This window comes from Oncorhynchus keta, chromosome 26 (assembly GCF_023373465.1).
Source record: "Oncorhynchus keta strain PuntledgeMale-10-30-2019 chromosome 26, Oket_V2, whole genome shotgun sequence".
NCBI lineage: Eukaryota > Metazoa > Chordata > Actinopteri > Salmoniformes > Salmonidae > Oncorhynchus > Oncorhynchus keta.
The window spans coordinates 45,431,231-45,457,928 of record NC_068446.1 but is presented as its reverse complement, the minus strand read 5'-3'; the positions used below and the strand labels follow the sequence as shown (position 1 = coordinate 45,457,928).

At 51.2% G+C, this 26,698-nt stretch overlaps 1 protein-coding gene across 2 annotated transcripts in view; it reads left to right on the top strand.

The window, feature by feature from the left end:
- tle3a (TLE family member 3, transcriptional corepressor a) overlaps positions 1–26,698 on the top strand; it is a 107,354-nt gene that overhangs the window by 25,833 nt on the left and 54,823 nt on the right. The gene's annotated exons all lie outside the window — the stretch shown is intronic.

Below are 26,698 nucleotides of genomic sequence, written 5' to 3'. Positions count from 1 at the left end.
CTCTTAGAGACTTAAGCACTGCCAAAGGTGATTATAACGTGTATTGACTTGGGTTTGAATACTTCTTTAAATTAAGTATTTCTGTATTTCAAATTCAATAAATTTTAGAAGAAAAAAACATCTAAACCTCACTTTGTCATTATGTGTTGATGGAGGAACTGGAGAGGGAGGAACTGGAGAGGGGAGAGGGAGGAACTGGAGAGGGAGGAACTGGAGAGGGGAGAGGGAGGAACTGGAGAGGGGAGAGGGAGGAACTGGAGAGGGGAGAGGGGGAGAGGGAGGAACTGGAGAGGGAGAGGGAGGAACTGGAGAGGGGAGAGGGAGGAACTGGAGAGGGGAGAGGGAGGAACTGGAGAGGGGAGAGGGAGGAGAGGGGAGAGGGAGGAACTGGAGAGGGAAGAACTGGAGAGGGAAGAACTGGAGAGGGAAGAACTGGAGAGGGAGGAACTGGAGAGGGAGGAACTGGAGAGGGAGGAACTGGAGAGAGGGGAGAGGGAGGAACTGGAGAGAGGGGAGAGGGAGGAACTGGAGAGGGAGGAACTGGAGAGGGGAGGAACTGGAGAGGGAGGAACTGGAGAGGGAGGAACTGGAGAGGGAGGAACTGGAGAGGGAGGAACTGGAGAGGGAAGAACTGGAGAGGGAAGAACTGGAGAGGGAAGAACTGGAGAGGGAAGAACTGGAGAGGGAAGAACTGGAGAGGGGAGAACTGGAGAGGGGAGAGGGAGGAACTGGAGAGGGAGAGGGAGGAACTGGAGAGGGGAGAGGGAGGAACTGGAGAGAGGGGAGAGGGAGGAACTGGAGAGAGGGGAGAGGGAGGAACTGGAGAGAGGGGAGAGGGAGGAACTGGAGAGAGGGGAGAGGGAGGAACTGGAGAGAGGGGAGAGGGAGGAACTGGAGAGGGGGAGAGGGAGGAACTGGAGAGGGAGGGGAGAGGGAGGAACTGGAGAGGGGAGAGGGAGGAACTGGAGAGGGAGAGGGGAGGGGAGAACTGGAGGAGAGGGGAACTGAGGGGAGGAGAGGGAGGAACTGGAGAGGGAGGAACTGGAGAGGGAAGAACTGGAGAGGGAGGAACTGGAGAGGGAAGAACTGGAGAGGGAAGAACTGGAGAGGGAAGAACTGGAGAGGGAAGAACTGGAGAGGGAAGAACTGGAGAGGGAGGAACTGGAGAGGGGAGAGGGAGGAACTGGAGAGGGGAGAGGGAGGAACTGGAGAGAGGGGAGAGGGAGGAACTGGAGAGAGGGGAACTGGAGAGGGGAGGAACTGGAGAGGGGAGGAACTGGAGAGGGAGGAACTGGAGAGGGAAGAACTGGAGAGGGAAGAACTGGAGAGGGAAGAACTGGAGAGGGAAGAACTGGAGAGGGAAGAACTGGAGAGGGAAGAACTGGAGAGGGAGGAACTGGAGAGGGGAGAGGGAGGAACTGGAGAGAGGGGAGAGGGAGGAACTGGAGAGGGGGAGAGGGAGGAACTGGAGAGGGGGAACTGGAGAGGGGGAGGAACTGGAGAGGGAGGAACTGGAGAGGGAGGAACTGGAGAGGGAGGAACTGGAGAGGGAAGGAACTGGAGAGGGAGGAACTGGAGAGGGAAGAACTGGAGAGGGAAGGAACTGGAGAGGGAAGAGGAACTGGAGAGGGAGGAACTGGAGAGGGGAGAACTGGAGAGGGAGAGGGAGGAACTGGAGAGGGAGGAACTGGAGAGGGGAGAGGGAGGAACTGGAGAGGGAGAGGGAGGAACTGGAGAGGGAGAGGGGAGGAACTGGAGAGGGGAACTGAGAGGAGGAACTGGAGAGGGGGGAACTGGAGAGGGAGGAACTGGAGAGGGAAGAACTGGAGAGGGAAGAACTGGAGAGGGAAGAACTGGAGAGGGAAGAACTGGAGAGGGAAGAACTGGAGAGGGAAGAACTGGAGAGGGAAGAACTGGAGAGGGAAGAATTGGAGAGGGAAGAATTGGAGAGGGAAGAACTGGAGAGGGAAGAATTGGAGAGGGAGGAACTGGAGAGGGGAGAGGGAGGAACTGGAGAGGGGGGGAAACTGGAGAGGGGAGGAACTGGAGAGGGAGGAACTGGAGAGGGAGGAACTGGAGAGGGGAGAGGGAGGAACTGGAGAGGGAGGAACTGGAGAGGGAGGAACTGGAGAGGGAGAACTGAGAGGGACTGGAGAGGGAGGAAACTGGAGAGGGAAGAAGGAACTGGAGAGGGAGGAACTGGAGAGGAACTGGAGAGGGAGGAACTGGAGAGGGGGAACTGGAGAGGGAGGAACTGGAGAGGGAGGAACTGGAGAGGGAGGAACTGGAGAGGGAGGAACTGGAGAGGGAAGAACTGGAGAGGGAAGAACTGGAGAGGGAGGAACTGGAGAGGGAGGAACTGGAGAGGGAGGAACTGGAGAGGGAAGAACTGGAGAGGGAAGAACTGGAGAGGGAAGAACTGGAGAGGGGAGAGCGAGGAACTGGAGAGGGAGGAACTGGAGAGGGGAGAGGGAGGAACTGGAGAGGGAGGAACTGGAGAGGGGAGAGGGAGGAACTGGAGAGGGGAGAGGGAGGAACGGGAGAGGGAGGAACTGGAGAGGGAGGAACTGGAGAGGAAAGAACAGGAGAGGAAAGAACAGGAGAGGGAAGAACTGGAGAGGGAAGAACTGGAGAGGGAAGAACTGGAGAGGGAGGAACTGGAGAGGGAGGAACTGGAGAGGGAGGAACTGGAGAGGGAAGAACTGGAGAGGGAGGAACTGGAGAGGGGAGAGGGAGGAACTGGAGAGGGGGGAACTGGAGAGGGGAGGAACTGGAGAGGGGAGGAACTGGAGAGGGGAGGAACTGGAGAGGGAGGAACTGGAGAGGGAAGAACTGGAGAGGGGAGAGGGAGGAACTGGAGAGGGAGGAACTGGAGAGGGAGGAACTGGAGAGGGGAGAGGGAGGAACTGGAGAGGGGAGAGGGAGGAACTGGAGAGGGAAGAGGGAGGAACTGGAGAGGGAGGAACTGGAGAGGGAAGAACTGGAGAGGGAAGAACTGGAGAGGGAGGAACTGGAGAGGGAGGAACTGGAGAGGGAGGAACTGGAGAGGGAAGAACTGGAGAGGGAAGAACTGGAGAGGGAGGAACTGGAGAGGGGGGAACTGGAGAGGGGAGGAACTGGAGAGGGGAGGAACTGGAGGGGAGGAACTGGAGAGGGAGGAACTGGAGAGGGAGGAACTGGAGAGGGAGGAACTGGAGAGGGAGGGGAGGAACTGGAGAGGGAGGAACTGGAGAGGGAGGAACTGGAGAGGGAGAGGAGGAACTGGAGAGGGAGGAACTGGAGAGGGGAGAGGGAGGAACTGGAGAGGGAGGAACTGGAGAGGGGAGAGGGAGGAACTGGAGAGGGAAGAGGGAGGAACTGGAGAGGGAGGAACTGGAGAGGGAGGGGGGAGGAACTGGAGAGGGAGGAACTGGAGAGGGAGAGGGAGGAACTGGAGAGGGAGGAACTGGAGAGGGAAGAGGGAGGAACTGGAGAGGGGAGAGGGAGGAACTGGAGAGGGAGGAACTGGAGAGGGAGGAACTGGAGAGGGGAGGAACTGGAGAGGGGAGAGGGGAGGAACTGGAGAGGGAAGAGGGAGGAACTGGAGAGGGGAGAGGGAGGAACGGGAGAGGGAGGAACGGGAGAGGGAGGAACGGGAGAGGGAGAAACTGGAGAGGGGAGGTACTGGAGAGGGAGGAACTGGAGAGGGGAGGAACTGGAGAGGGGAGGACTGGAGAGGGGAGGAACTGGAGAGGGGAGGAACTGGAGAGGGGAGGAACTGGAGGAACTGGAGAGGGAGGAACTGGAGAGGGAGGAACTGGAGAGGGGAGGAGGGAGGAACTGGAGAGGGGAGAGGGAGGAACTGGAGAGGGAGGAACTGGAGAGAAGAGGGAGGAACTGGAGAGGGGAGGAACTGGAGAGGGGGGAGGACCTGGAGAGGGGAGGAACTGGAGGAACTGGAGAGGGAGGAACTGGAGAGGGAGGAACTGGAGAGGGGAGAGGGAGGAACTGGAGAGGGGAGAGGGAGGAACTGGAGAGGGAGGAACTGGAGAGGGAGGAACTGGAGAGGGAAGAGGGAGGAACTGGAGAGGGAGGAACTGGAGAGGGAGGAACTGGAGAGGGAGGAACTGGAGGGAGGAACTGGGGGAGGAACTGGAGAGGGGAGGAACTGGAGAGGGAGGAACTGGAGAGGGGAGGAACTGGAGGGAAGAGGGAGGAACTGGAGAGGGAGGAACTGGAGAGGGAGGGAGGAACTGGAGAGGGAGAGGGGAGGAACTGGAGAGGGAGGAACTGGAGAGGGAGGAACTGGAGAGGGGAGAGGGAGGAACTGGAGAGGGAAGAGGGAGGAACTGAGGAACTGGAGAGGGAGGAACTGGAGAGGAAGAGGGAGGAACTGGAGAGGGGAGAGGGAAACTGGAGAGGGAGGAACTGGAGGGGAGGAACTGGAGAGGGAGAGGAAACTGGAGAGGGAGGGAACTGGAGAGGGAAGAGGGAGGAACTGGAGAGGGGAGAGGGAGGAACTGGAGAGGGAGGAACTGGAGAGGGAGGAACTGGAGAGGGAGAGGGAGGAACTGGAGAGGGGAGAGGGAGGAACTGGAGAGGGGAGAGGGAGGAACTGGAGAGGGAGAGGGAGGAACTGGAGAGGGAGGAACTGGAGAGGGAGAGGGAGGAACTGGAGAGGGGAGGAACTGGAGAGGGAGGAACTGGAGAGGGAGGAACTGGAGAGGGGAGGAACTGGAGAGGGGAGGAACTGGAGAGGGAGGAACTGGAGAGGGAAGAGGGAGGAACTGGAGAGGGAGGAACTGGAGAGGGAGGAACTGGAGAGGGAGGAACTGGAGAGGGAGGAACTGGAGAGGGGAGGAACTGGAGAGGGAAGAGGGAGGAACTGGAGAGGGAGGAACTGGAGAGGGAGGAACTGGAGAGGGGAGAGGGAGGAACTGGAGAGGGAGGAACTGGAGAGGGGAGAGGGAGGAACTGGAGAGGGAGGAACTGGAGAGGGAGGAACTGGAGAGGGAGAGGGAGGAACTGGAGAGGGAGGAACTGGAGAGGGAGGAACTGGAGAGGGAGGAACTGGAGAGGGAGGAACTGGAGAGGGAGGAACTGGAGAGGGAGGAACTGGAGAGGGAGGAACTGGAGAGGGAAGAGGGAGGAACTGGAGAGGGGAGGAACTGGAGAGGGGGAGGAACTGGAGAGGGAGGAACTGGAGAGGGAGGAACTGGAGAGGGGAGGAACTGGAGAGGGGAGGAACTGGAGAGGGAGGAACTGGAGAGGGAGGAACTGGAGAGGGAGGAACTGGAGAGGGAGGAACTGGAGAGGGAGGAACTGGAGAGGGGAGGAACTGGAGAGGGGAGGGAGGAACTGGAGAGGGAGGAACTGGAGAGGAGGAACTGGAGAGGGGGAACTGGAGGAAACTGGAGAGGGAGGAACTGGAGAGGGAGGAACTGGAGAGGGAGGAACTGGAGAGGGAGGAACTGGAGAGGGAGGAACTGGAGGGGAGGAACTGGAGGAAACTGGAGAGGGAGGAACTGGAGAGGGGAGGAACTGGAGAGGGGAGGAACTGGAGAGGGGAGGAACTGGAGAGGGAGGAACTGGAGGGAGGAACTGGAGAGAGGGAGGAACTGGAGAGGGAGGAACTGGGGAGGAACTGGAGAGGGAGGAACTGGAGGGAGGAACTGGAGAGGGGAGAGGGAGGAACTGGAGAGGGGAGAGGGAGGAACTGGAGAGGGGAGGAACTGGAGAGGGAGGAACTGGAGAGGGGAGGAACTGGAGAGGGAGGAACTGGAGAGGGAGAGGAGGCACTGGAGAGGGAGGAACTGGAGAGGGAGGAACTGGAGAGGGAAGAGGGAGGAACTGGAGAGGGAGGAACTGGAGAGGGAGGAACTGGAGAGGGGAGGAACTGGAGAGGGGAGGAACTGGAGAGGGGAGGAACTGGAGAGGGGAGGAACTGGAGAGGGAGGAACTGGAGAGGGAGGAACTGGAGAGGGAGGAACTGGAGAGGGAGGAACTGGAGAGGGAAGAGGGGAGGAACTGGAGAGGGGAGAGGGAGGAACGGGAGAGGGGAGAGGGAGGAACTGGAGAGGGAAGAGGGAGGAACGGGAGAGGGGAGAGGGAGGAACGGGAGACATTCTTGTCTTGTTAGCTGAGTTGGGAATCGGTGACAAGACCTGGGTTCACTTACCATATCTGGAGAGACACACACACACACACACACACACACACACACACACACACACACACACACACACACACACACACACACACACACACAGCCTTTGTTTGGAGATTAGCAAAGTGGCACGAAGTCAGCCGTGAGGTCAGACCGCTTTAATGAGATTAAAGGCAGGGGGGGTGTGTGTCAGGTGATCAGCCCTCTCCTCTAGTAGTTCATTACAGGAACCCCGGGGGTAAAGCCCTCTCCTCTGGTAGTTCATTACAGGAACCCCGGGGGGGTAAAGCCCTCTCCTCTAGTAGTTCATTACAGGAACCCCGGGGGTAAAGCCCTCTCCTCTAGTAGTTCATTACAGGAACCCCGGGGTAAAGCCCTCTCCTCTGGTAGTTCATTACAGGAACCCCGGGGGTAAAGCCTTCTCCTCTAGTAGTTCATTACAGGAACCCCGGGGGTAAAGCCCTCTCCTCTGGTAGTTCATTACAGGAACCCCGGGGGTAAAGCCCTCTCCTCTAGTAGTTCATTACAGGAACCCCGGGGGTAAAGCCCTCTCCTCTGGTAGTTCATTACAGGAACCCCGGGGGTAAAGCCCTCTCCTCTGGTAGTTCATTACAGGAACCCCGGGGGTAAAGCCCTCTCCTCTAGTAGTTCATTACAGGAACCCCGGGGGTAAAGCCCTCTCCTCTGGTAGTTCATTACAGGAACCCCGGGGGTAAAGCCCTCTCCTCTGGTAGTTCATTACAGGAACCCCGGGGGTAAAGCCCTCTCCTCTAGTAGTTCATTACAGGAACCCCGGGGGTAAAGCCCTCTCCTCTGGTAGTTCATTACAGGAACCCCGGGGGTAAAGCCCTCTCCTCTAGTAGTTCGTTACAGGAACCCCGGGGGTAAAGCCCTCTCCTCTAGTAGTTCGTTACAGGAACCCCGGGGGTAAAGCCCTCTCCTCTAGTAGTTCATTACAGGAACTTCGGGGGTAAAGCCCTCTCCTCTAGTAGTTCGTTACAGGAACCCCAGGGGTAAAGCCCTCTCCTCTAGTAGTTCATTACAGGAAGCCCGGGGGTAAAGCCCTCTCCTCTTGTAGTTCGTTACAGGAAGCCCGGGGGTAAAGCCCTCTCTCTGGTAGTTTATGTATTAGGCCTGGACTGTTTCTATTGAAAGGGCTGGATGTAGCTGGAGGGGGAGGTGAGGGAGTGGTGGTGAGGGAGGGGGAGAGGGAGGTTGGGGGATGGAGAGGGGTGGAGGGGGAGGTGAGGGAGGGGGAGAGGGGGAGGGTTGGGGGAGGTGAGGGAGGGGGTGAGGAGGGGTAGAGGAGGTGAGGGGAGGGGTGGGAGGGGAGGTGAGGGGAGGGGGGAGAGGGGGAGGGGGAGAGGGGGAGGGTTGGGAGGGGGAGGTGAGGGAGGGGTGGGAGGGGGAGGTGAGGGAGGGGTAGAGGGGGAGGTGAGGGAGGGGGAGGTGAGGGGGGTAGAGGGGATGACAAGCCAGGCCCTGTTTAAACAGGTTAATCGACTTCATGCATTTAGGGGCTGACTGACTTTAATGAAGGGACAGAGCTGATGGAAGCTGACTGAATTATTCATCAGGAACCTGGGGGAGGAGGAGGAGGGGGAGTGTTAGTAATTAAACAGAGTTGGGAGGGAGGAAGAGGAGAGGAAGCAGGTGTTAGTAATTAAACAGAGCTTCTAAGGGAGCAAGAGGAAGGGAGGGGAGAAGCCCTAACCACCTGAACACAGTGTTAGTAATTAAACAGAGCTTCTAAGGCACAGTGACGAGGGGGCAAGAGGAAGAGGGGAGGGGTGAACACAGTGTTAGTAATTAAACAGGGTGACGAGGGGAGCAAGAGGAAGAGGAGGAGGAGGAAGCACTGAACACAGTGTTAGTAATTAAACAGAGCTTCTAAGGCACAGTGACGAGGGAGCAAGAGGAGGAGGAGGAGGGGAAGCACTAACCACCTGAACACAGTGTTAGTAATTAAACAGAGCTTCTAAGGCACAGTGACGGGGCAAGAGGAAGAGGGGAGGAGGAAGCACTAACCACCTGAACACAGTGTTAGTAATTAAACAGAGCTTCTAAGGCACAGTGACGAGGAGCAAGAGGAACAGGAGGAGGGAGGAAGCACTAACCACCTGAACACAGTGTTAGTAATTAAACAGAGCTTCTAAGGCACAGTGACGAGGGAGCAAGAGGAAGAGGAGGAGGAGGAAGCCTAACCACCTGAACACAGTGTTAGTAATTAAACAGAGCTTCTAAGGCACAGTGAGAGGGAGCAAGAGGAACAGGAGAGGAGGAAGGAACACAGTGTTAGTAATTAAACAGAGCTTCTAAGGCACAGTGAGGGAGCAAGAGGAAGAGGGGGGAGGAAGCACTAACCACCTGAACACAGTGTTAGTAATTAAACAGAGCTTCTAAGGCACAGTGACGAGGAGCAAGAGGAAGAGGAGGAGGAGGAAGCACTAACCACCTGAACACAGTGTTAGTAATTAAACAGAGCTTCTAAGGCACAGGACGAGGGGCAAGAGGAAGGGAGGAGGAGGAAGCACTAACCACCTGAACACAGTGTTAGTAATTAAACAGAGCTTCTAAGGCACAGTGAGAGGGGCAAGAGGAAGAGGAGGAGGGAAGCACTAGAACACAGTGGGAGCTTCTAAGGCACAGTGAGGGAGGGGAGGAGGAGGAAGGATGAACACAGCCAGGCCCTGTTTAAACAGGTTAAATTAAACGAGCTTCATGCACAGTGACGAGGGAGGAAGAGGAACAGGCTGACTGAACACAGTGTTAAATTAAGAGAGCCTCAACGAGACAGAGGAACTGATGGAAGCACTAACCACCTGAACACAGTGTTAGTAATTAAACATCAAGGCACAGTGACCAGGCCTCAACCTGAAACAGAAAGGCACAGTGAGGGGAGCAAGAGGAGGAGGAGGAGGAAGCACTAACCACCTGAACACAGTGTTAGGAGGACAGTGAGAGGGAGCAAGAGGAACAGGAGGAGGAGGAAGCACTAACCACCTGAACACAGTGTTAGTAATTAAACAGAGCTTCTAAGGCACAGTGACGAGGGAGCAAGAGGAAGAGGAGGAGGAGGAAGCACTAACCACCTGAACACAGTGTTAGTAATTAAACAGAGCTTCTAAGGCACAGTGACGAGGGAGCAAGAGGAAGAGGAGGAGGAGGAAGCACTAACCACCTGAACACAGTGTTAGTAATTAAACAGAGCTTCTAAGGCACAGTGACGAGGGAGCAAGAGGAAGAGGAGGAGGAGGAAGCACTAACCACCTGAACACAGTGTTAGTAATTAAACAGAGCTTCTAAGGCACAGTGACGAGGGAGCAAGAGGAAGAGGAGGAGGAGGAAGCACTAACCACCTGAACACAGTGTTAGTAATTAAACAGAGCTTCTAAGGCACAGTGACGAGGGAGCAAGAGGAAGAGGAGGAGGAGGAAGCACTAACCACCTGAACACAGTGTTAGTAATTAAACAGAGCTTCTAAGGCACAGTGACGAGGGAGCAAGAGGAAGAGGAGGAGGAGGAAGCACTAACCACCTGAACACAGTGTTAGTAATTAAACAGAGCTTCTAAGGCACAGTGACGAGGAGCAAGAGGAAGAGGAGGAGGAGGAAGCACTAACCACCTGAACACAGTGTTAGTAATTAAACAGAGCTTCTAAGGCACAGTGACGAGGGAGCAAGAGGAAGAGGAGGAGGAGGAAGCACTAACCACCTGAACACAGTGTTAGTAATTAAACAGAGCTTCTAAGGCACAGTGACGAGGGAGCAAGAGGAAGAGGAGGAGGAGGAAGCACTAACCACCTGAACACAGTGTTAGTAATTAAACAGAGCTTCTAAGGCACAGTGACGAGGGAGCAAGAGGAAGAGGAGGAGGAGGAAGCACTAACCACCTGAACACAGTGTTAGTAATTAAACAGAGCTTCTAAGGCACAGTGACGAGGGAGCAAGAGGAAGAGGAGGAGGAGGAAGCACTAACCACCTGAACACAGTGTTAGTAATTCAACAGAGCTTCTAAGGCTCCAATCCTGCAGCTGTTTACACAGGAGGAGGAGGAAGAGGAGGAGGAGGAAGAAAGGAAGAGGAGGAGGAGGGGGAGGAAGAAAGGAAGAGGAGGAGGAGGGGGAGGAAGAAAGGAAGAGGAGGAGGAGGGGGAGGAAGAAAGGAAGAGGAGGAGGAGGAGGAGGAGGAGGAGGAGGAAGAAAGGAACAGGAGGAGGAGGAGGAGGAAGAAAGGAACAGGAGGAGGAGGGGGAGGAAGAAAGGAACAGGAGGAGGAAGAGGAAGTAGGGAAAAGGAGGAGGAGGAGGAGGAGGGGGAGGAATAAAGGAACAGGAGGAGGAAGAGGAAGTAGGGAAAAGGAAGAGGAGGAGGAGGAGGAGGAAGAAAGGAACAGGGGGAGGAAGAAAGGAACAGGAGGAGGAGGGGGAGGGGGGAAGAAAGGAACAGGAGGAGGAAGAGGAAGTAGGGAAAAGGAGGAGGAGGAGGAGGAGGGGGGGGGAAGAAAGGAAGAGGAAGTAGGCAGAGGGTTATCTGAGGAAATCCATTCCTCTAACAGTTTCTTGTTGTTATTATTGGGGAGGAGAAGGAGGAGGAGGAGGAGGAGAAGAATAAGGGGAGGAACTGGCTTCATGTGGGTTGATCAGATCAGCTGGCAGCATGACACACAGACGGAACAGAAACTCCGCTCAGATTGTGTGTGTGCGTACGTGTGTAAAAAAAAAAAAACACAGTTGCAGGTCAGAGTGCATTATGGGGGGCAAATGCAGCAGTTCCAGCTGTATGTGGTGCCTGGAACTGCCCCCCCATTATTTGGCAGGGAATGGCTTTCAAAAATAAAGCTGAACTGGTGTGACTTGAAAATGCCTCCCTCCCCTTCCCGGGTGTGAAATGACAACGAGTCAGCAGCTCTAAGAGGTCTCGGGCTTTCTACTGAGCACAGGAGAACACACCGGCAGAGCCAGATCATCTGTGGAATTTATGACGCCTCAGTTCGACCCAGGGAAAATGTTGAACACAGACACACAAACACAGACACACACACACTCTGCAGTCAGACCAGGTACAGGCCAGACTGTCTTATTATTTATTACCCCGGGTAGCAGAAATACGTTGGGCAGCCGATGGGAGATTCTATGTTAGCTCTCTGAACAGCAGTGACATTAGCAGTGGGCAGAGCAGAGCCAGGGTGATTGGTGTGTCATGTCAAGAGGGAAGGGTCGTGCCGGCCTCAATCTAATGCACAATAGACACTAAATTAACCTTTAGATAGAAGAGCGGTTGGCTAAATGGAGCTTTAGATAGAAGAGCGGTTGGCTAAATGGACCTTTAGATAGGAGAGTGGTTGGCTAAATGGACCTTTAGATAGAAGAGCGGTTGGCTAAATGGACCTTTAGATAGAAGAGCGGCTGGCTAAATGGACCTTTAGATAGAAGAGCGGCTGGCTAAATGGACCTTTTAGATAGAAGAGCGGTTGGCTAAATGGACCTTTAGATAGAAGAGCGGCTGGCTAAATGGACCTTTAGATAGAAGAGCGGTTGGCTAAATGGACCTTTAGATAGAAGAGCGGCTGGCTAAATGGACCTTTAGATAGAAGAGCGGCTGGCTAAATGGACCTTTAGATAGAAGAGCGGCTGGCTAAATGGACCTTTAGATGGAAGAGCGGCTGGCTAAATGGACTAAATGGAAATGGACCTTTAGATAGAAGAGCGGTTGGCTAAATGGACCTTTAGATAGAAGAGCGGTTGGCTAAATGGACCTTTAGATAGAAGAGGCTAAATGGACCTTTAGATAGCTAAATGGACCTTTAGATAGAAGAGCGGTTGGCTAAATGGACCTTTAGATAGAAGAGCGGAAGAGCGGTTGGCTAAATGGACCTTTAGATAGAAGAGCGGTTGGCTAAATGGACCTTTAGATAGAAGAGCGGCTGGCTAAATGGACCTTTAGATAGAAGAGCGGCTGGCTAAATGGACCTTTAGATAGAAGAGCGGTTGGCTAAATGGACCTTTAGATAGAAGAGCGGCTGGCTAAATGGACCTTTAGATAGAAGAGCGGCTGGCTAAATGGACCTTTAGATAGAAGAGCGGCTGGCTAAATGGACCTTTAGATAGAAGAGCGGCTGGCTAAATGGACCTTTAGATAGAAGAGCGGCTGGCTAAATGGACCTTTAGATAGAAGAGCGGCTGGCTAAATGGACCTTTAGATAGAAGAGCGGTTGGCTAAATGGACCTTTAGATAGAAGAGCTTAAATGGACCTTTAGATAGAAGAGCGGTTGGCTAAATGGACCTTTAGATAGAAGAGCGGTTGGCTAAATGGACCTTTAGATAGAAGAGCGGTTGGCTAAATGGACCTTTTAGATAGAAGAGCGGTTGGCTAAATGGACCTTTAGATAGAAGAGCGGCTGGCTAAATGGACCTTTAGATAGAAGAGCGGTTGGCTAAATGGACCTTTAGATGGAAGAGCGGTTGGCTAAATGGACCTTTAGATAGAAGAGCGGTTGGCTAAATGGACCTTTAGATAGAAGAGCGGTTGGCTAAATGGACCTTTAGATAGAAGAGCGGCTGGCTAAATGGACCTTTTAGATAGAAAGCTGCAATAGCGGGCAGAGAGAGCAAATACCTGGAACCGCTGACCGTTATATGACACAGATACTGCAGCTAGAATAGCCTTCTTCCTCATCCCATGTATTCATTCATCAGCTTAAAGAGAAACATCACGCACGGTAAAGCTGGTGATTTGTATAATGTAGTGCCTGTTTGGAGGGATAAAGCCCAGTCATTTGACGGGATTTGTCAGAAGGCCTCGGAACATCGGAACACTCTGACGGAACTCAAAAGGCCTCGGAACATCGGAACACTGTGACGGAACTCAAAAGGCCTCGGAACATCGGAACACTCTGACGGAACTCAAAAGGATACATTTCACCAGGGCTTGAGTGTGTCGTAGTGTTCTGTTGAGAGAGAGACTCATGTCATCTTTTAGGTAGGCTCTTTTAATGATGATGATGTTTAGTAATAACGGATGAGAGACTGGGCCTTATTTAGAACGAGTGATACCTTGTAGAAAATCTGACCTCTCTGAAAATAACATGGATGGCCCTCCCTTCATTAAAATAAATGATTTTACCTGATTCTCCCTGAACGCTTGGGGGAAAAATAAACAAGTGACCCTTCTCTATACCCCAGATAATAACTGAAACATGGTGGATAGCAGAGAACACGCCCACCCTTTACCCTGACTCAGACTAGAGCCTTAGATACTCTGTTTACTCAGACTAGAGCCTTAGATAAGCTGTTTACCCTGACTCAGACTAGAGCCTTAGATAAGCTGTTTACCCTGACTCAGACTAGAGCCTTAGATAAGCTGTTTACCCTGACTCAGACTAGAGCCTTAGATAAGCCCTTTACCCTGACTCAGACTAGAGCCTTAGATAAGCTGTTTACCCTGACTCAGACTAGAGCCTTAGATAAGCTGTTTACCCTGACTCAGACTAGAGCTTTAGATAAGCTGTTTACTCAGACTAGAGCCTTAGCCTTTTACCCTGACTTACCCTGATTTTACCCTGACTCAGACTAGAGCCTTAGATAAGCTGTTTACCCTGACTCAGACTAGAGCCTTAGATAAGCTGTTTATCCTGACTCAGACTAGAGCCTTAGATAAGCCGTTTTAGAACCTGTTCTTCCTTTTGTAAGCATCGCGTGGCAAAGTAGCTTGGCAAAGATTGATGAATCGCGTGGCAAAGGTTGATGAATCGCAGCCCGCCGCGGACAAACGGTAGCAGTGAAGAGGTCTCCATTATTGGGTTCACGCAGTGATTTTATTACACAGTGTTTCATTTTAAAAACCCTTTTTATAAAACAGATTTCATGCAGTGCTGCGTCATTTTCATATGACTGGGGACGAGCAGAATGTTTTCTATACTAAAACAGAGCGTGACAATGACGATTTCTACACAGGCTGTTGTTACAAAATGAGTCTAAACTTTTGAACAGTGCTGAAGTTGACTCAACTGTAAACACGGAGGACAACTGATACCAGCTACAGCTGAAGTATCTCGTCATCATTGAATTAAAGTCAAATGAAATTGGATTGGTCACATACACAATGGTTAGCAGATGTTATTGGTCACATACACAATGGTTAGCAGATGTTAATGCGAGTGTAGTGAAATGCTTGTGCTTCTATGTCCGACAGTGCAGTAATATCTAACAATTCCCCAACAACTACCTCATACACACAAATCTAAAGGGTTGAATGATTATGTACATGTACGCGTATGGGTGAGCGATGGCCGAGCGGCCATAGGAAAGGTGCAGTAGATGGTATAAAATACAGTATATACATGTGATATGAGTAATGTAGGGAATGAAAAACATTATATTAAGTGGCATTGTTTAAAGGGACTAGTGATACATTTGTTAAAGTGGCCAATGATTTGAGTGTGTTGGCAGCAGCCTCTCTGAGTTAGTGATTGCTGTTTAACAGTCTGATGGCCTTGCGATAGAAGCTGTTTTTCAGTCTCTCGGTCCCAGCTTTGATGCACCTGTACTGACCTCGCCTTCTGGATGGTAGTGGGGTGAACAGGCTGTGGCTCGGGTGGTTGTTGTCCTTGATGATCTTTATGGCCTTCCTGTGACATCGGGTGCTGTGTGTCTCCTGGAGGGCAGGTAGTTTGCCTCCGGTGATGCGTTGGGCTGACCGCACCACCCTCTGGAGAGCCTTGTGGTTGAGGGTGGTGCAGTTGCAGTATCAGGTGACAGGATGCTCTCAATTGTGCATCTGTAGAAGTTTGTGAGGGTTTTAGGTGACAAGCAACATTTCTTCAGCATCCTGAGGTTGAAGAGGCGCTATTGCGCCTTCTTCTCCACGCTGTCTGTGTGGGTGGACCAATTCAGTTTGTCTGTGATGTGCACGCAGAGGAACTTACAACTTTCCACCTTCTCCACCACTGTCCCATCGATGTGGATAGGGGGGTGCGCCCTCTGCTGTTTCCTGAAGTCCACGATCATGTCCTTTGTTTTGTTGACGTTGAGTGAGAGGTTGTTTTCCTGACACCACACTCCGTGTGCCCTCACCAACTCCCTGTAAGCTGTCTCGTCGTTGTTGGTAATAAATCCCACTACTGTTGTGTCATCTGCAAACTTGATGATTGAGTTGGAGGCGTGCATGGTCACGCAGTCATGGCTGAACAGGGAGTACAGGAGGGGACTGAGCACGCACCCCTGAGGTGCCCCCGTGTTGAGGATCAGCGTGACGGATGCGTTGTTACCTACCCTTACCACCTGTGGACGGCCCGTCAGGAAGTCCAGGATCCAGTTGCAGAGGGAGGTGTATAAGTCCCAGGATCCTTAGTTTAGTGATGAGCTTTGAGGGCACTATGGTGTTGAGCTGTAGTCAATGAACAGCATTCTCACAAAAGTGTTCCTTTTGTCCAGGTGGGAAAGGGCAGTGTGGAGTGCAATAGAGATTGCGTCATCTGTGGATCTGTTTGGGCGGTATGCAAATTGGAGTGGGTCTAGGATTTCTGGGATAATGGTGTTGATGTGAGCCGTGAGCAGCCTTTCAAAGCACTTCATGGCTACAGACGTGAGTGCTCCGGGTCGGTAGTCATTTAGAGAGTTTGCCTTTGTGTTCTTGGGCACATGGATTATGGTGTTCTGCTTGAAACATGTAGGTATTACAGACTCAGTCAGGGATTGTTTGAAAATGTCAGTGAAGACACTTGCTAGTTGGTCAGGTCATGCTCGGAGTACACGTCCTGGTAATCTGTCTGGCCCTGCGGCCTTGTGAATGTTGACCTGTTTAAAGGTCTTACTCACATCGGCTGGTACTCAGATTATTAATTACAGACTGGTCCTCGGATGTGTTATTTACAGACTGGTACTCAGATGGGTTAATTACAGACTGGTACTCAGATCGGTTAATTACAGACTGGTACTCAGATTAGTTAATTACAGACTGGTTCTCAGATTGATTAATTACAGACTGGTACTCAGATGATTAATTACAGACGTACTCAGATCTATTAATTACAGGCTGGTCCTCGGATGTGTTAATTACAGGCTGGTACTCAGATTATTAATTACAGACTGGTACTCAGATTATTAATTACAGACTGGTACTCAGATTGATTAATTACAGACTGGTACTCAGATTGATTAATTACAGACTGGTACTCAGATTATTAATTACAGACTGGTACTCAGATTATTAATTACAGACTGGTACTCAGATTATTAATTATTGCAGGTACTCAGATGATTAATTACAGCAGATCTGTCAAGCAGCATGGTTAGGGTTCTCCCCTGGGTTTTTAACAAGTTGTTGCTGCGGAGTTGTTTTTAAATTGTAATGTTTTTTTTTTAACATAGTAGCGTAACCAGTCCACAAGGTGGCGGAGAACCATGTGAAAACTCTAAAGGCTACAACGGACCTGCTCTGCTCACACACACAGGCTGGGGCTGAACACGCACCCCTGAGGGGCCCCAGTGTTGAGGATCAGCGTGGCAGATGTGTTGTTACCTACCCTTACCACCAGGGGGCGGCATGTCAGGATGTTCAGGATCCAGACACACACAGGCTGGGGCTGAACACGCACCCCTGAGGGGCCCCAGTGTTGAGGATCAGCGTGGCAGATGTGTTGTTACCTACCCTTACCACCAGGGGGCGGCATGTCAGGATGTTCACGATCCAGACACACACAGGCTGGGGCTGAACACGCACCCCTGAGGGGCCCCAGTGTTGAGGATCAGCGTGGCAGATGTGTTGTTACCTACCCTTACCACCAGGGGGCGGCATGTCAGGATGTTCAGGATCCAGACACACACAGGCTGGGGCTGAACACGCACCCCTGAGGGGCCCCAGTGTTGAGGATCAGCGTGGCAGATGTGTTGTTACCTACCCTTACCACCAGGGGCGGCATGTCGGATGACTGTTCCTGGATCCAGACACTTTGCAGACAGAGTTCAGTGTGTCAAATCAGAGGCATGCTGCACCCTCTGGCAGGGGCCCCAGTTCAATTGAGGATCTTTTCTCTGGCAATGATGTTGCTCTTGCTACCTACCCTGACCACCTCTAGGGGGCGGCATTCTAGGATGTTCACGATCCAGACACTGTGCTACAACCTCAGGCGAGGCAATGCCATACAGCACCCTTCCGTGGCCTCCAACTGCTCTGAAACGGATAAAACCAAATGCATGCTTTTCAGATGTGCCTGCACCCGCATGCCCGACTACATCACCACCCTGGATGGTTCGGCATCTATAAGTACCTAGGATGTCTGGCTAGACTGCAAACTCTCAGACTCACAAACATCTCAATCAAAAATCAAATCCAGGTCGGCTTTCTATTCCGAACAAAGCCTCCTTCACTGAGGGCTTACCCTAGTAAAACCTATCCTAGATCCTCGACTTGAGTCATCTACAAAATGGCTTCCAACACTCTAGCAAACTGGATGCAGTCTATCACAGTGCCATCCGTTTTGTTACATGCCCACCCACCACTGTGTATGCTCTCTGTTACATAGGGCCAGACCCAGTGGCTCAGGTCATCTCTGCCATGCTAGGTAAAGCTCCGCCTTATCTCAGTTCACTGGTCAGTGGCAAACCCATCCGTGGCGCTCCAGCAGTGTTCTCACTGATCATCCCTAAAGCCAACACCTCATTTGGCCGCCTTTCGTTCCAGTACTCTGCTGCCTGTGACAAAGTGGAAGTCAGGACTTTTATCTCCCTCTCCAACTTCATCAGCTATCCGTACCGATCGCTGCAGCTGTTAGTCTATAGTAAATAGCTCACCCTTTTTCACCTACCTCATTCCCATACTGTTTTTATACTGTTTTTTTATTTATTTACTTTTCTGCTCTTTGCATTATTCGCTGTTTACCTGTACATGCCAGTCACACACCAATGGTCAAAATTGTATTATTCGCCTACTCCTCATGCCTTTTGCACACATTGTATATAGACTGCCCATTTTTTTCTACTGTGTTATTGACTTGCTAATTGTTTACTCCATGTGTAACTCTGTGTTGTCTGTTCACACTGCTATGCTTTATCTTGGCCAGGTACAGTTGCAAATGAGAACTTGTTCTCAACTAGCCTACCTGGTTAAATAAAGTGAAATAAAATAAATAAAAAATCTGACACACACAGGCTGGGGCTGAACACGCACCCCTGAGGGGGCCCCAGTGTTGAGGATCAGCGTGGCAGATGTGTTGTTACCTACCCTTACCACCAGGGGGCGGCATGTCAGGATGTTCAGGATCCAGACACACAGGCTGGGGCTGAACAGGTACCCTGCCCCAGTGTTGAGGATCAGCGTGGCAGATGTTTACCTACCCTTACCACCAGGGCGGCATGTCAGGATGTTCAGGATTCAGACACACACAGGCTGGGGCTGAACTGAGGGCCCCAGTGTTGAGGATCAGCGTGGAAGATGTGTTGTTACCTACCCTTACCACCAGTGGTGTCAGGATGTTCAGGATCCAGACACACTAGGCTGGGGCTGAACACACTGTGTTGAGGGTCAGCGTCAGATGTGGTCAGGTACCCTTACCACCACTGTGTGTTCAGGATCCAGACACACACAGGCTGGGGCTGAACACGTCCCGGAGGGGCAGTGTTGAGGATCAGCGTGGCAGATGTGTTGTTACCTACCCTTACCACCAGGGGGCGGCATGTCAGGATGTTCAGGATCCAGACACAGGCTGGGGCTGAACACGCACCCTGCCCCAGTGTTGAGTCACGTGGAAGATGTGTTTACCAGAAGGGCCAGTCAGATGTGGTTATCAGGTATTCTGCAGGATCACTATGTAGCGTGGCAGATGTGTTGTTACCTACCCTTACCACCAGGGGCGGCATGTCAAATGTTCAGGATCAGACACACACAGGCTGGGGCTGAACACGCACACCCTATGTTGAGGATCAGTGTGGAAGATGTGTTGTTACCTACCCTTACCACCAGGGGCGGCATGTCACATGTTCAGGATCCAGACACACACAGGCTGGGGCTGAACACTCTGCCCCTGTTGAGGATCAGCGTGGAAGATGTTTGTTATCTACCCTCACCAGGGGCGGCATGTCAGGATGTTCTGACACACACAGGCTGGGGCTGAACACTGTTTGAGGGGCAGTGTTGAGGATCAGCGTGGAAGATGTGTTGTTACCTACCCTTACCACCAGGGGCGGCATGTCAGGATGTTTAGATCCAGACACACACAGACACACAGACAACCGGTCAAATGTTTGGACAAACCTACTCATTCAAGGTTTATCTCTATTTTTTACTATTTTCTACAATGTAAAATCAACAGTGAAGAGGTCAAAACTATGAAATAACACATATGGAATCAGGTAGTAACTGCCACTCTGAAAGATGTGTTAACATTGTCAAGGAAAGTGAGTAGAGAATAGAACAAAAGTGAAATGAGCCATGTTTACAGAAGACCTTTCAAATGTCATATTATGTCTGTATACAGTGATGTAGGTATCTGCGAATGTAAAGTACAACAAGGTGTAAATAAGCATAAATATGGGTTGTATTTATAATGGTGGTGTTCTTCACTGGTTGACCTTTTCTGCCACTGTGTACAAATCTTGCTGCTTAGAGTCAGTCACAGTGGTCAAAATTGGTATTCTTTGTGGACTGTGTATCTGAGGGAAATATGTCTCTGTTTAGGGTCAGTCACAGTGGTCAGGAAGTGCAGCTCTGTTTCCACTGTGGGCAGTGACTCATGGCTGTTTCTCTTGAGGCCATGTCTGCCTACAGTGGTCAATAGGTATTCTGCCACTATGTACATAGTCAAAGCTTTCTGTTTGGGTCAGTCACAGTGGTCAGGTATTCTGCCACTGTGTACTCTCTGTTTAGGGTCAGTCACAGTGGTCAGGTATTCTGCCACTGTGTACTCTGTTTAGGGCCAGTTACAGTGGTCAGGTATTCTGCCACTATGTACTCTCTGTTTAGGGTCAGTCACAGTGGTCAGGTATTCTGCCACTGTGTTCTCTCTGTTTAGGGCCAGTCACAGTGGTCAGGTATTCTGCCACTATGTACTCTGTTTAGGGCCAGTCACAGTGGTCAGGTATTCTGCCACTATGTACTCTCTGTTTAGGGTCAGTCACAGTGGTCAGGTATTCTGCCACTCTCTGTTTACTCTGGTCAGGTATTCTGTTTGTTTAGGGTCAGTCACAGTGGTCAGGTATTCTGCCACTAGTGTACTCTCTGTTTAGGGTCAGTCACAGTGGTCAGGTATTCTGCCACTCTCTGTTTAGGGTCAGTCACAGTGGTCAGGTATTCTGCCACTGTGTTCTCTCTGTTTAGGGCCAGTCACAGTGGTCAGGTATTCTGCCACTCTCTGTTTAGGGTCAGTCACAGTGGTCAGGTATTCTGCCACTGTGTACTCTCTGTTTAGGGCCAGTCACAGTGGTCAGGTATTCTGCCACTGTGTACTCTGTTTAGGGTCAGTCACAGTGGTCAGGTATTCTGCCACTGTGTCCTCTCTGTTTAGGGCCAGTCACAGTGGTCAGGTATTCTGCCACTGTGTACTCTCTGTTTAGGGTCAGTCACAGTGGTCAGGTATTCTGCCACTCTCTCTGTTTAGGGTCAGTCACAGTGGTCAGGTATTCTGCCACTGTGTACTCTCTGTTTAGGGCCAGTCACAGTGGTCAGGTATTCTGCCACTCTCTGTTTAGGGCCAGTCACAGTGGTCAGGTATTCTGCCACTGTGTACTCTGTTTAGGGCCAGTCACAGTGGTCAGGTATTCTGCCACTGTGTCTCTCTGTTTAGGGTCAGTCACAGTGGTCAGGTATTCTGCCACTGTGTACTCTCTGTTTAGGGCCAGTCACAGTGGTCAGGTATTCTGCCACTCTCTGTTTAGGGTCAGTCACAGTGGTCAGGTATTCTGCCACTGTGTACTCTCTGTTTAGGGTCAGTCACAGTGGTCAGGTATTCTGCCACTGTGTACTCTCTGTTTAGGGTCAGTCACAGTGGTCAGGTATTCTGCCACTGTGTCAGTCACAGTGGTCTCTGTTTAGGGTCAGTCACAGTGGTCAGGTATTCTGCCACTGTGTCCTCTCTGTTTAGGGTCAGTCACAGTGGTCAGGTATTCTGCCACTGTGTACTCTCTGTTTAGGGCCAGTCACAGTGGTCAGGTATTCTGCCACTGTGTACTCTCTGTTTAGGGCCAGTCACAGTGGTCAGGTATTCTGCCACTATGTACTCTCCCTCTCTCTCTTTCTTTCTTTCTTTCTTTTCGGGTTAGTAAATACCCAATTGACCATTTCGTTTTTTTTGTGAACCAAACGTGCTTATTCTCTAGAGAGAATTCAAGTCAAGAACTATGTGTGACGCTGGGCCGAAGGGAGTTGTAGTTTTCATTTTTAGCAAATCATCACCATAGTTCATGGCAGAAACGTGGTAATTAACTACAACCATAATCCATTTCTTTTCTGGCTTTGAGAGGTTTCACTTGCCGAAATCTGTCCAAAAATCTGTGTTCTTAAGTTTGTCTCTTGACTTCCTGCCGTTGGGTCAGCGACTCACAAAGATACGCTTGTACACCTGGTACATTAGATCAGATACACTCAGACCCTGTGAGAGTGGAATGTACACAACACAACAACGAGAGATACAGATACACTTCCTGAATGTATTCCTTATCTGTTTTGAAGAACTAGTCAAATGATTTAGTCAGACAACTCTGTAGCATACTTAGGCAGCCTAGCCTAGCTAAATAGGATGACTGAACACAGTACAGTATGAGGAGAACAGAGATAATATTAATATATAATAATAATATATGCCATTTAGCAGACGCTTTTATCCAAAGCGACTTACAGTCATGTGTGCATACATTCTACAGTATGGGTGGTCCCGGAATCGAACCCACTAACCTGGCGTTACAAGCGCCATGCTCTACCAACTGAGCTACAGAAGGACCATATTGTCTGGCTGACTAGATAAATATGATGACTGAAGACAGTACAGTATGAGGAGAACATAGATAATATTGTCTGGCTGACTGGCTGCTACTGTCTGGACAGAGATAATATTGTCTGGCTGACTGACTGCTACTGTCTGGACAGAGATAATATTGTCTGGCTGACTGACTGCTACTGTCTGGACAGAGATAATATTGTCTGGCTGACTGACTGCTACTGTCTGGACAGAGATAATATTGTCTGGCTGACTGACTGCTACTGTCTGGACAGAGATAATATTGTCTGGCTGACTGACTGCTACTGTCTGGACAGAGATAATATTGCCTGGCTGACTGACTGCTACTGTCTGGACAGAGATAATATTGTCTGGCTGACTGACTGCTACTGTCTGAACAGAGATAATATTGTCTGGCTGACTGACTGCTACTGTCTGAACAGAGATATTATAGTCTGGCTGACTGACTGCTACTGTCTGGACAGAGATAATATTGTCTGGCTGACTGACTGCTACTGTCTGGACAGAGATAATATTGTCTGGTTGACTGACTGCTACTGTCTGGACAGAGATAATATTGTCTGGCTGACTGACTGCTACTGTCTGGACAGAGATAATATTGTCTGGCTGACTGACTGCTACTGTCTGGACAGAGATAATATTGTCTGGCTGACTGACTGCTACTGTCTGGACAGAGATAATATTGTCTGGCTGACTGACTGCTACTGTCTGGACAGAGATAATATTGTCTGGCTGACTGACTGCTACTGTCTGGACAGAGATAATATTGTCTGGCTGACTGACTGCTACTGTCTGGACAGAGATAATATTGTCTGGCTGACTGACTGCTACTGTCTGGACAGAGATAATATTGTCTGGCTGACTGACTGCTACTGTCTGAACAGAGATAATATTGTCTGGCTGACTGACTGCTACTGTCTGAACAGAGATAATATTGTCTGGCTGACTGACTGCTACTGTCTGGACAGAGATAATATTGTCTGGCTGACTGACTGCTACTGTCTGAACAGAGATAATATTGTCTGGCTGACTGACTGCTACTGTCTGAACAGAGATAATATTGTCTGGCTGACTGACTGCTACTGTCTGAACAGAGATAATATTGTCTGGCTGACTGACTGCTACTGTCTGGACAGAGATAATATTGTCTGGCTGACTGACTGCTACTGTCTGAACAGAGATAATATTGTCTGGCTGACTGACTGCTACTGTCTGGACAGAGATAATATTGTCTGGCTGACTGACTGCTACTGTCTGAACAGAGATAATATTGTCTGGCTGACTGACTGCTACTGTCTGAACAGAGATAATATTGTCTGGCTGACTGACTGCTACTGTCTGAACAGAGAGGCCAAAGACCACACTTAAACACTGTGCATGTTTGAGATACTACTGTGCAGAATCAGCACATCTGATAATCAACTTGCAGACCTTTAGAAAGGGTTGACCACTAGAGAGGGTTGAACACGAGAGGGTTGACCGCCAGAGAGGGTTGACCACTAGAGAGGGTTGACCACTAGAGAGGGTTGACCATTAGAAAGGGTTGACCACTAGAGAGGGTTGACCACCAGAGAGGGTTGACCACCAGAGAGGATTGACCACTAGAGAGGGTTGATCGCCAGAGAGGGTTGATCGCCAGAGAGGTTGACCACTAGAGAGGCTTGACCACTAGAGAGGGTTGACCATTAGAAAGGGTTGACCACCAGAGAGGGTTGACCACCAGAGTGGGTTGACCACTAGAGAGGGTTGACCGCCAGAGGGTTGACCACTAGAGAGGGTTGACCACTAGAGCGCATTGACCGCCAGAGGGTTGACCACTAGAGAGGGTTGACCACTAGAGAGGGTTGACCACTAGAGAGGGTTGACCAACAGAGTGGGTTGACCACTAGAGAGGGTTGACCACTAGAGAGGGTTGAACACGAGAGGGTTGACCGCCAGAGAGGGTTGACCACTAGAGAGGGTTGACCACTAGAGAGGGTTGACCATTAGAAAGGGTTGACCACTAGAGAGGGTTGACCACTAGAGAGGGTTGACCACCAGAGGGTTGACCACTAGAGAGGGTTGACCACTAGAGAGGGTTGACCACTAGAGGGTTGACCACTAGAGAGGTTTGACCACTAGAGGTTTGACCACTAGAGAGGGTTGACCACTAGAGGTTTGACCACTAGAGGTTTGACCACTAGAGAGGGTTGACCACTAGAGAGGTTTGACCACTAGACCACTAGAGAGGTTTGACCACTAGAGGGTTTGACCACTAGAGAGGGTTGACCACTAGAGCGCATTGACCGCCAGAGGGTTGACCACTAGAGAGGGTTGACCACTAGAGAGGGTTGACCACGAGAGAGGGTTGACAGCCAGACCTTTAGAAAGGGTTGACCATTAGAGAGGGTTGACCACTAGAGAGGGTTGACCGCCAGAGAGGGTTGACCACTAGAAAGGGTTGACTACCAGCCAGACCTTTAGAAAGGGTTGACTGCCAGAAAGGGTTGACTGCCAGAAAGGGTTGACTACCAGCCAGACCTGTAGAGAGAGTTGACTGCCAGCCAGACATTTAGAAAGGGTTGACTGACAGACCTTTAGAAAGGGTTGACTGCCAGACAGACATTTAGAAAGGGTTGACCACTAGAGAGGGTTGACCACTAGAGAGGGTTGACCGCCTGAGAGGGTTGACCACTAGAAAGGGTTGACTACCAGCCAGACCTTTAGAGAGGGTTGACTACCAGAGAGGATTGACTACCAGAGATGGTTGACTGCCAGAGAGGGTTGACTGCCAGCCAGACCTTTAGAAAGGGTTGACTGCCAGCCAGACCTATAGATAGGGTTGACTGCCAACCAGACCTTTAGATAGGGTTGACTACCAGCCAGACCTTTAGATAGGGTTGACTGCCAGAGAGGGTTGACTGCCAGCCAGACCTTTAGATAGGGTTGACTGCCAGAGAGGGTTGACTGCCAGAGAGGGATGACTGCCAGCCAGACCTTTAGATAGGCTTGACTGCCAGCCAGACCTTTAGAAAGGGTTGACTGCCAGCCAGACCTTTAGAAAGGGTTGACTGGCAGCAAGACCTTTAGAAAGGGTTGACTGCCAGCCAGACCTTTAGAAAGGGTTGACTGACAGAGAGGGTTGACTGCCAGCCAGACATTTAGATAGGGTTGACTGACAGAGAGGGTTGACTGCCAGCCAGACATTTAGATAGGGTTGACTGCCAGCCAGACCTTTAGGTAGGGTTGACTGCCAGAGAGGGTTGACTGCCAGAGAGGGTTGACTGCCAGAGAGGGTTGACTGCCAGCCAGACCTTTAGATAGGGTTGACTGCCAGCCAGACCTTTAGAAAGGGTTGACTGACAGACCTTTAGAAAGGGTTGACTGACAGACCTTTAGAAAGGGTTGACTGCCAGCCAGACCTTTAGAAAGGGTTGACTGCCAGCCAGACCTTTAGAAAGGGTTGACTGCCAGACCTTTAGAAAGGGTTGACTGACAGACCTTTAGAAAGGGTTGACTGACAGACCTTTAGATAGGGTTGACTGCCAGCCAGACCTTTAGAAAGGGTTGACTGACAGACCTTTAGAAAGGGTTGACTGACAGACAGGGTTGACTCTCCAGACCCAGTTTGCAATCTGAAATACCCTGATGTGTAATGATGTTCTGGGTCATTTGGTCAAACTATAAATGTAAGTAGTGTGGTTAGTCAGTTAACAGACATTTGACAAGGTAGATGAAACAGTCAGAGGAAGGAGTTCAGCCACTTGGAGTGAAAGAGACACACACCACCTGCCTCCTCGTTTCCCCTCTTGTCTACAGTGGAGAGGAGTGGAGAGGAGTGGAGAGGAGAGGAGAGGAGAGTGGAGTGGAGTGGAGTGGAGTGGAGTGGAGTGGAGTGGAGTGGAGTGGAGAGGAGAGGAGAGGAGAGGAGAGGTGAGGTGAGGTGAGGTGAGGTGAGGTGAGGAGAGGTGAGGTGAGGAGTGGAGAGGAGAGGAGAGGACTCACTCATCATTTAGTCAGTCAGTCAGTCAGTCCAGCTGTTCTCACTGCTCCTCCATCCACCCCCCTCTCCTCTCTCCCCTCTCTCTTTCTCTCTCTTTCTCTCTCCTCGCTCTCGCTCTCCCACCCCCTCTCATTCCCCCTCTCTCTCTCTCTCTCTCTCTCTCTCTCTCTCTCTCTCTCTCTCTCTCTCTCTCTCTCTCTCTCTCTCTCTCCCTCTCTCTCTCTCTCCCCTCTCTCTTTCTCTCGCTCTCCCCCCTCTCTCTCTCTCTCCTCTCTCTCTCTCTCTCTCTCTCTCTCTCTCTCTCTCTCTCTCTCCCCTCTCTCTCTCTCTCTCTCTCCCCCCTCTCTCTCCTCTATCTCTCTCTCTCTCCCCTCCTCTCTCTCTCTCGCTCTCTCTCCCCTCTCTCTCTCTCGCTCTCTCTCCCCTCTCTCTCTCGCTCTCTCTCCCCTCCCCTCCTCTCTCTCTCTCGCTCTCTCTCCCCTCTCTCTCTCTCTCGCTCTCTCTCCCCTCCTCTATCTCTCCCCTCCCCTCCTCTCTCTCTCCCCTACGCTCCTCTCTCTATCTCTCCCCCCTCCTCTCTCTCTCCCACCCCTCTCTCTCTCGCTGCCCCTCTTTCTGTGTGT